We start from the raw sequence: 10377 nt of genomic DNA on the forward strand, positions 1-10377 counted from the left end.
TCGCTCCAGTATTGGAGCATATCGAACCAAGTGACTCGACCAAGTCCAATCACTTGGAACCAAGTACGAGGTCTGCCCCGAGAGGCGGGAAGCCCCTGGGGACTATAAGAATAGGGGCCAAGTTCAACTCGACCCTTCTCTTCCTGCTCGCAACCTTCGAGACTCTTCTACAAGAAACTGTAAGTTTTACTCCAGCGATCGCTACCAGATAGGCGCTCCTGACTATTGTCTTGTACCAGTTTTTGAATCCCGCAGGCTCAGAACCAATTTGAAAGACCATTCGTTTCCCTGACCTGGTGGGCCATTTCCAAAGTTAAGTATTAGCCTTTAGTGGTAGGTAGTAGTCTAGAAGTAGGATTATTGTTTAAGTATTAATTGCTGTATGCAATAAGTGAGCGTTGATTTAACTCTTACTAAGCGGTGTGTTGCATCATTAATCATTACTTGGACTTGAACCACGTGGTGGTATCAGAAAGATACCTGGCGACTCATGAGCAAAGGTGACAGAATAAGAATAAAGTAAACTAAGGCTAAAACGAGCAAAATCCTCGGGGAGGCACGGGGGATCTGACCCAGGGGGGGCCCCCACGGTGGCCTGGCTCGCGATCGGGGCCCACCGGTCTGCGGGCGGGCCTGTTCTGTGGGGGTACTTCCTCTCCGTGCCGGCCCCTGTAGGGCTCTGCCATGGCCGGCGTGAAGAAGAGAAGCCCCCGCGCGTCGGCCGGTCTGTGCATGCACGGAACCACACCAGCAGTTCCGCGCATGTGCGAGATCACACTGGCCCTTCGGCGCCGGCTGGAGCGGCGCCAACCCCTCCACCGTCCACCTAGCCCCCGAAAGTGTGGAGAATTCTGCACTCTCGGGGGCTGTTGACGCCGGAGTGGTTGGCCTCCCGCCGGCGTGGGGGAGAATCCTGCTGCTGGAGTCCGAGAAGTGGGATTAGAAGATTAAGACTGGAGGAAATAAAGGAATGGGAGACTAGGAATGTTTGAGGAAGCAGGTCTGGCAGCATCTGTGGAGAGAGAAACAGAATTAGTGTTTCGAGTCCGTATGCCCCTTCTTGGCTAACAAAAATCTCTCAATCTCAGTTCTAAAGTTTAACTGTTGATCGAGCATTGTGTTTACTAATTTACAGGCAGTGGATATTAACTATGGATTCACTTGTATTCCTATAAATAGACTATAAATAGACACTGACTGACACTTTGGTTGGGTGAGGAGGTGTATGTATTACGATCCCAGACCAGACCCCACCTTTTTTACTGGACAGAATCCCCCATATTTTATTTTCATTTTGTAAGACTGTGAGGAAACAATATCTCGCTCCAGGAATGATTACACAAAGAAATACAGACATCATGGGCGAAATTCTCCGGAAACGGCGCGATGTCCGCACACTGGCGCCCAAAACGGCGCAAATCAGACAGGCATCGCGCCGCCCCAAAGGTGCGGAATGCTCCGCAACTTTGGGGGCCGCGCCCCAACCTCAAGGGGCTAGGCCCGCGCCGGACGAATTTCCGCCCCGCCAGCTGGCGGAAAAGGCCGTTGGTGCCCCGCCAGCTGGCGCGGAAATGACATCTCCGGGCGGCACATGCGCGGGAGCGTCAGCGGCCGCTGACGGCATTCCCACGCATGCGCAGTGGAGGGAGTCTCTTCTGCCTCTGCCATGGTGGAGACCGTGGCAGAGGCGGAAGGGAAAGAGTGCCCACATGGCACAGGCCCGCCCGTGGATCGGTGGGCCCCGATCGCGGGCCAGGCCACCGTGGGGGCACCCCCGGGGGTCAGATCGCCCCGCGCCCCCCCCCCAGGACCCCGGAGCCTGCCCGTGCCACTTTGTCCCGCCGTTAAGGTAAGTGGTTTAATTTACGCCGGCAGGACAGGCATTTTAGCGGCGGGACTTTGGCCCATTCGGGCCGGAGAATCGAGCGGGGGGCCCCGCCATAGGCCTTTTCCACCAGCTGGCGGGGCGGAAATTCGTCCGGCGCCGACCTAGCCCCTCAAGGTTGGGGCTCGGCCCCCAAAGATGCGGAGCATTCCGCACCTTTGGGGCGGCACGATGCCCGTCTGATTTGCGCCCTTTTGGGCGCCAGTCGGCGGACATCGCGCCGTTTCCGGAGAATTTCGCCCATTATTACTGACACAGTAATAACATTTTTAAAATCGCACCCAAAAATAGCTTACAATTATACCTTAAACAGTACTACTCAATACAGCGATTGCAGCACCCTTAATTGCTATCTTTATTCCCACTTAAACAACAAGAAAACAACCATCTCAGCTCTCAATCCAACTTAAATACCAATGGCACAGATTAATACTTGTCATACAGAGTGATTCTTTGAGAAAGAGATCTTTTGACAACGCATTGCAGAATAGATATATTTCTGATTTTAATAAACGGTTAAAGGGATATGGGGAACAGGTAGGGAGGTGGATTTGAGACCAGGAAAAGATTAGTCATGATCTGATTGAATGGAGGAAAAGGCTCGAAGGGCAGAATTACGTACTTTGTCTCTTAATTCCTATGTTCATATGTAGACGATCTGACTCATGTCAAAAGTTCTGGCTGCATGTCTTCAGAAACGGTTTCAAGAGGCGTGGTCCTCAGACAAGTCTGCACTGCTTTAAATACTATTCATCTCTTTTAACTAACCTACAGTGAGAGCAGAACTGCCTCACTTGTGCACATGGCTTCATTCAGGTCAGAAGTGAACTGGGAATGCCTTCTCAAAAAGCCTTAGTTCCACCCAGCAATGAAATCATCTCACCAAGCCAGAAATTAATTAACTCCCCAGGGAATCGCCTTAATCAAAACAAAATTGCATTAGCCCAAGCTTTTTGATTGCACATCTGGCTCCTAAAAGCTTTGTTGCCTTTCAACCAAAGAATCTTTTAAAACATGATTTCAGCAGTCAAACACGCTATAACCTAAGCTTTTAACCCTTAATTTACCAAATACTTATCAGAAGATATAGCTGGACTCCTACATTCACCACAGATGTGCAGTTTTTTTGAAAAATATAGAAGTGTGTAAAGATTAGTTCCAGTTCGATCATTCACCAATTGACTTTCTGGAGTATAACAGTTGTTTTTGCAAAAGAATTTCAAACTTTGGTCACGCTTTGTTTACAAATTTCTCTCCTGAAATGTCTGGCTCCAATTTGTGACAATGCTAGCTAGCAAAATAGCTTCTTCCAATCTATCACATTAGTTCCCCTTGAATAGAAACTTGAGTCAGGTGAGCATCCCGACAGAGAGTCCAGAATAGAAATGATAGTGGTTCTAGGTTCTAGGTTCTAGGTTCTAGGTTGGGAGCATTCCCCCATTTGACTACATCACTATTATTTGGGAATAATATGAATTCTCCAAACCCATTTTCAACTCGACCCAATTCCCAGCCTTCTGTGCAAACATGTTACAGTTATATAGAAAGTTGATTCGGCCACAATTGGAATATTGTGTCCAATTCTGGTCACCACACTACCAGAAGGATGTGGAGGCTTTGGAGAGAGAACAGAAAAGGTTTACCAGGATTTTGCCTGGTATGGAGGGTATTAGCTATGAGGAGAGATTGAATAAACAGGGATTGTTCTCCCCAGAAAGACTGAGGCTGAGGGGCATCTTGATACGAGACTATTTTGGGCGGCACGGTAACACAGTGGTTAGCACTGTTGCGTCACAACATTTGGGTCCCAGGTTCGATTCCCGGCTTGGGTCACTGTCTGTGCAGAGTCTGCACGTTCTTCCCATGTTCGCGTGGGTTTCCTCCGGGTGCTCCGGTTTCCTCCCACAAGTCCCGAAAGACATGGGGCACAATTCTCCCATCGGGGGTCTCAGTGCCGACGCCGGAGTGAAAACCGGAGTGTTTCACTCCGGCGTCGGAGGCCGCTCCCAGCCCCCTATTCTCCCGGCCCCGGGGGGCTAGGGGCGGTGTCGCATCATTTACGCGCGCCGGGGCGTGGCGCCGTGTAAACGTGGCGCCGCGTAAAGGACACAGCCGGCACCGTGTAAATGACATCACCCACGCATGCGCGGTTGCCGTCCTCCCCGCGGCCGCCCCGCAAGATGTCGGATGGATCTTGCGGAGCAGCGGAGGAAAGGAGGTCCTCCTTCAAAGAGGCCGGCCCGCCGATCGGTGGGCACCGTTCGCGGGCCAGACCCCATTTGTGGCCCCCCCTGTTGCAGGAAACCCCCTCCCCCCCCCACAGGCCGCCCCCCCCCCCCCCCCCGGAGCATTCCCATGCTGTTCCCGCCGGCAGCGGCCAGGTGTGGATGGCGCCGGCGGGAACCCGTCGTATTGGGCAGGCCGCTCGGCCCATCCGGGCCGGAGAATCGGCGCTCGCCCGTTGCAAACGCCGAATCTCCCAACGGCCAGCCGTGATTCTCGCTGCGCCGGTTTGGGGGGGGGGGAGAATTGCGTGCGGGCGTCGGGGCGGCGTGGCTGGACACGCGCGGCGCTCCGGCGATTCTCCCACCCGGCGTGGGGGGGGGGGGGGGGGAGAGAATTCCGCCCATGCTGTTAGGAAATTTGGACATTCTGAATTCTCCCTCTGTTTACCCGAACAGGTGCCGGAGTGTGGCGACTAGGAGCTTTTCACAGTAACTTCATTGCAGTGTTAATGCAAGCCTACTTGTGACAATAAAAGTTATTATATTATATAAATTATGAAGGGTATAGATAGGGTGAACAGTTGGAGGCTTTTTCCCAGAGCGGAAATGACAATTACAAGGAGACACAAGTTCAAGGTGAGGGGGGAACGGTTCTGTGGAGATGTGGGGGGGGAAGTTTTTTACACAGAGGGTTTTGGTGGCCTGTAATGCACGGCCAAGTGAGGTGGTTGAGGCAGATACGTTAGTGACCTGTAAGACTTATCTAGATAGAAGCATGGACAGACAGAGTATAGAAGGATACAGGCAGTTGGTCGAGATAGGACACGTGATCGGCACTGGCTTGGAGGGCCGAAAGGCCTGTTCCTGTGCTGTACTGTTCTTTGTTCTTTGTACTGTACATCGTATGAATACTTTTCATTATTGAATTCATTCTTTTCTCTTTGTTCTCATTTTTTTTTTCACATGTCCACGAGTTGAGTACAGAAACTAAGCTGATACTTCAGTGGAACGCTGTGTTGTCAGATTCACAAACCATCACAGGGATCAGGCATTGAACCATGATCTGTCATTGGGCACAACTGTCTGTTTCAGGTCCAATGCCACTAACTAACATAATTCTTCCTTGTCCTGGTTAACAACCCTGTGCTCCAACAGCATCGAAATCTATCATTTTCTCTTGAATTGTTATAGGAATATCTGTAGACATAAAATAGGCTCAGTAACAAAATAATCATCCCTCTCCAAAGGATTTAATTCGATGTGAAGTGCTTGTGAGATGTTTCAAGATGTGGCTGGGTCTTAAATAATAAAAGAAAGCTTGCACTCACGACTCATTTTTTCAAAAGATATTCTGCACCCATCCCATCGTCCCACCCGTCCCGTTCTAATTATTTTCCAGCCTGCAATTCTGAATTCTTTTTTCATTTGTTCAACCTCTTTTGCCGATTTTATTTTTTGGACTTTGTCTGCTCAGATTCTTTGTCCATGAGTAAATCCTGTAGCCCTTACCAGCAAACAGTAGGGAGGGAGCTAACGAGTAGCACTACCTGATAATTAGCATGCCTCTAATCTCCTGCAAACAGCGGGGATGTCACGGAAAGTCACCGGGGGCAAGATTGGTTGAGCTGACAGGAGTGGTGGTTTTCAAAGAGGGAGTAAAAAGACGGACAAACAAGAAAGCCGCAGCGTTCGCGCAGGATCGGGCAGCTTCTTTTTATCATGAAGCTGATGCTCTCTCCGACTGCACCCATCACCGCTGATACATTTCATTTCCTCCCGCTGAAGTTTCTAAGGATTCATTACTGCGATGTCAGCCTGCGTGGGAAGAACCAACAGCGTTCTTTGTTGAAATCTGTTAGCGCGATAATAAAAACTTGAATTAGAATAGCCTCAGTAGTTGCCATAGCAATAGTGCAAGCTCAGTGCACTGGAAAGAAAAGAATAAGACTTGCATTTTGTGTGATGCTTTTCACAACCACGGGACATGTCAAAAAGCTTCACAGCCTCTGCAGCACTTTCGGAAGTGTAGTCATTGTTGTAACATATAAAATGCAGCAGCAAACTCTCACAATCAGAGAAATGGTAACTGGATAATCAGGGGCGAAATTCTCCCGAAACGGCGCGATGTCCGCCGACTGGCGCCCAAAACGGCGCCAATCAGACGCGCATCGCGCCGCCCCAAAGGTGCGGAATGCTCCGCATCTTTGGGGGCCGAGCCCCAACATTCAGGGGCTAGGCCGGCGCCGGAGGAATTTCCGCCCCGCCAGCTTGCGGAAACGGCCTTTGTTGCCCCGCCAGCTGGCGCGGAAATGACATCCCCGGCCGCTGACAGTTTCCCACGCATGCGCAGTGGAGGGAGTCTCTTCCGCCTCCGCCATGGTGGAGACCGTGGCGGAGGCGGAAGGGAAAGAGTGCCCCCACGGCACAGGCCCGCCCGTGGATCGGTGGGCCCCGATCGCGGGCCAGGCCACCGTGGGGGCACCCCCCGGGGCCAGATCATCCTGCGCCCCCCCAAGGACCCCGGAGCCTGCCCACGCCACCTTGTCCCGCCGTTCAAAAGGTGGTTTAATCCACGCCGGGGGGAAAGGCAATTTATCGGCGGGACTTTGGCCCATTCGGGCCGGATAATCGAGCGGGGGGGCCCGCCAACCGGCGCGGTACGATTCCCGCCCCCGCCGAATCTCCGGTGCCGGAGACTTCGCCAACCGGCAGGGGCGGGATTCACGCCAGCCCCCAGCGATTCTCCGACCCGGCGGGGGGTCCGAGAATGACGCCCCAGATTTCTATTTGTGTTTGTGTGTGATGTTGATTGAGGGATAGGTATTGGCCAGGACAATAGGATAGCTAAAGGAGTGTCAAGGGATTTTTACCACCAACTGAGAGGGCAGACGGAGCCTCGATTTAACATCTGGAAACAGTACGTCCGGCACTGCAGTGTTCCCTCAGTGCTGCACTGGAGGGTCAGCCTCGATTCTTGTACTCTACTACTGCAGTGGGACCTGAAGCTCGGACATTGTGGGCTACACCTCCATCATGTAGGCTGGGAGCGGGAATCGAGACATTTTCCAGCTTCGCCCCCGGAAAAAGTGTTCACTAGAACGGCACGGTAGTCCAGTGGTTAGCATTGTTGCTTCACAGTGGCAGGGTCCCAGGTTCAATTCCTGGCTTGGGTCACTGTCTGTGCGGAGTTTGCACTTTCTCCCCGTGTCTGCGTGGGTTTCCTCTGGGTGCTCCGGTTTCCTCCCATAGTCCAAAGATGTGCAGGTTGGGTGGATTGGCCATGATAAATTGCCCTTTAGTGTCCAAAAAAGGTTATGATATGGAGATGCCGGCGTTGGACTGGGGTGAGCACAGTAAGAAATCTTACAACACCAGGTTAAAGTCCAACAGGTTTGTTTCAAATCACTAGCTTTCGGAGCGCTGCTCCTTCCTCAGGTGAATGAAGAGATGGGTTCCAGAAACATACATAGACAAAGTCAAAGATGCAAGACAATACTTTGAATGTGAGTCTTTGCAGGTAATTAAGTCTTTACAGGTCCAGATGGAGCAGGTTAACGAGGTATGAATTGTCTCAAGCCAGGACAGTTGGTGGGATTTCGCAAGCCCAGGCCAGATGGTGGGGGATGAATGTAATGCGACATGAATCCAGGGTCCCGGTTGAGGCCGTGTTCATGTGTGGGGAACTTGGCTATAAGTTTCTGCTCGGCGGAAAAAGGTTAGGTTGGGTTACGTGGATAGGGTGGAAGTGAGGTCTTAAGTAGGGCGCTCTTTCCAAGGGCTGGTGCAGACTTGATGGACTAAATAGCCTCCTTCTGCACTGTACATTCTATAACTTCTATGACTATGACTTCTAGAGTCGGGCCCACTGTGCCAGATTGAGTTTGAAGCAGCTACAGGGGCTGTAGAGGATCAAGGAACACTGTTTAAAAAACCTGCCTTGGTGTAATGAGACTTTGTCCCAGTTGTATTAATGACAGCAAGACAAAGAATAAGCCTCTAGATCTTAGCCTTCACACCCCACGTACTCTCCATTCCCCATCTATTCCAACTCATGGTACCTCATGCCTCCTACTCACCCCCTGGCCCTTCATACGCTCCAAGACAAGTTATGCCCCTCCATCCACCGCCATAGCTCCTCATATCCTACATGATGAGCTATGCCCCTGTAACCATTCCCATGGCCTCCATGCCCTCCATTCTAATCTTTATCCGGAGCCAATGGATCCTACGGTAACCTTAGGATGTGTTCAAAGGCATTAAATAAAACTTTCATTGATAGCTTTGTACTTTGTTAAAAAAACTCCTTTCACTACAGCCCTATAAAATGGCAATCACGTAGACAATTTAAAGTATCAATGGCTGAAACTGAAAGAACTTGAATCATCTTTACCTTGTGTAAAAAAAACATTGTGAACTTGACAGAATAGATAACAGAGCTGTCATTAAATCAGTTTTACCTGGGGTGCAGCTGTTTCAACAGTCTAATGGATGTCTGGGCTCTCAGCCAAAAATGCATAATGAACTGACTCTGTGACAATCCAGTGCTGCGACTCAGAGTAACTATGTTACCAATTGAGCCACCCTATAAACAGAGTGGAATATAATGGAAGATGTGTAATCGTGGAATGGAAAAATCTTCTCTGTTTCTTTCCTTTGGTTAATTTGAAAGGATAGTCTCAATGTAATGAAGGTTTCTTTGTATAAGAATTACTGGCTCTTGTATTTGGTCCAAATGAAGTGAGGTGGATGACTCAGGTTAGCAATCAGTCTCAAATAAAACACAGGCATAAAATTGTGACAGCTATTTTGGTTTCGAAGATCACTGAGTAGCGTGGCATGTTATACAGTTCACTGCTACTGGGAGCACATAGTTGTAATGCAGCTCAACAAAGAGGGTTCACCATCCCATGTTTTAGCTACTCTGGTGAAGGATAGTTGAATGACATATTGGTAAAATTATGCTCATGATCTCAAGTTTTTGGACTTTTTTTATTGTACAGAAGTTCCATTGGCTGTTATGAGATTGTTTCAAAGTAGATATCTGAGGGGAATCTTCCATAAGGTTACTGCTTGGGATTGCGATCTTAGACCTCAACCCATCCTGTACCTCAAAGAAAATATGTGCATTTATATAGAACATTCCACAACCTCGTCACATTCCAAATCATTTCATAGCTAATTAGGGACTTTTGAAGTGTAGTCACAGTTGTAACGGGAAAAAGGCAGCAGCCAATTGTCACACAGCAAGCTCCCATTACCAAGAATGTGACAGCAACCAGGTGATTTATTTTTGCGATGCTGATGGAGGAACAAACATTGGCCAGGACACTGGAAAAACTCCATCACACTTCTTCAAAATAATGGCAATGAGGTGTTTTACATCCAGCTGATAGAAAGATCTGGTTTACTCTCAGCTGAAAGCTGGGATGGTTCCTATGGCAGTGCAGCACCCCCTCAGTACCACACTGGAGTGTCAGCCGAGACTGTTGTACACAAATCACCAACGTGGACTTTAACTCCACAGCCTTGTGACCCCCTGGATGGCTGACACTGGATCAACGTGTTTTCCTTTCATTAGTGGAAAGATTTTGAAAGACAAACTGTCCAAGAACATCTTTGTTGCAAAGTAGTCTGCAATCCTAGAGCTTAATAGCATTGTTTGTAAACACCAGCTTCTCTATGATATTAGTCCACCATATGGATTAAATTTATATTTTATGAACACAGTAGCAGTGTTACCCTGATGGCATAAATTGGCGAGAGAATAGTTTGTGTTTCGTGACTTCAAAATCCAGTAACTTAGAGCTGAGTGTTGAGACTTGAGTGGGGCCGGGTGTTGAACTTTGCACCGTAAGCTGCCATGTGTGTTCCCCGCTTCAGGGCAGCACGGTTATCCACCCACCCGCAGCGGATAGCCACTCAACTTTGTAAAGGGCCTAAGATCTGTTGTCAGAGGCCCAAGGGTATTTTCCAAGCAGCTTCTCTGGAGATGTCAGGACACAGCGCAGCTGCCTGAGGGTGACCTCCTAACAGCAGAACGGGGGGCTCAGTGCTCCAGATGGGCCTTGTGGCCCACCCTGCCTTCCTGGCACCATCTACAGCCAGAGGCCACCCACAACCTTGAGGGGCGGTGTAGCCATCTGGGATGGCCACTTCCCGATTACAAAATGGACACTTTGCAAAGATTGCAGGAAAAATGGACAATACTAAGAAAGCAAGCAGGTGCAAGGTTTGTCTGTTGATTGGAGCCATAGCTCCCAGGCAAGA

This window comes from Scyliorhinus torazame, chromosome 17 (genome assembly GCF_047496885.1).
Source record: "Scyliorhinus torazame isolate Kashiwa2021f chromosome 17, sScyTor2.1, whole genome shotgun sequence".
NCBI lineage: Eukaryota > Metazoa > Chordata > Chondrichthyes > Carcharhiniformes > Scyliorhinidae > Scyliorhinus > Scyliorhinus torazame.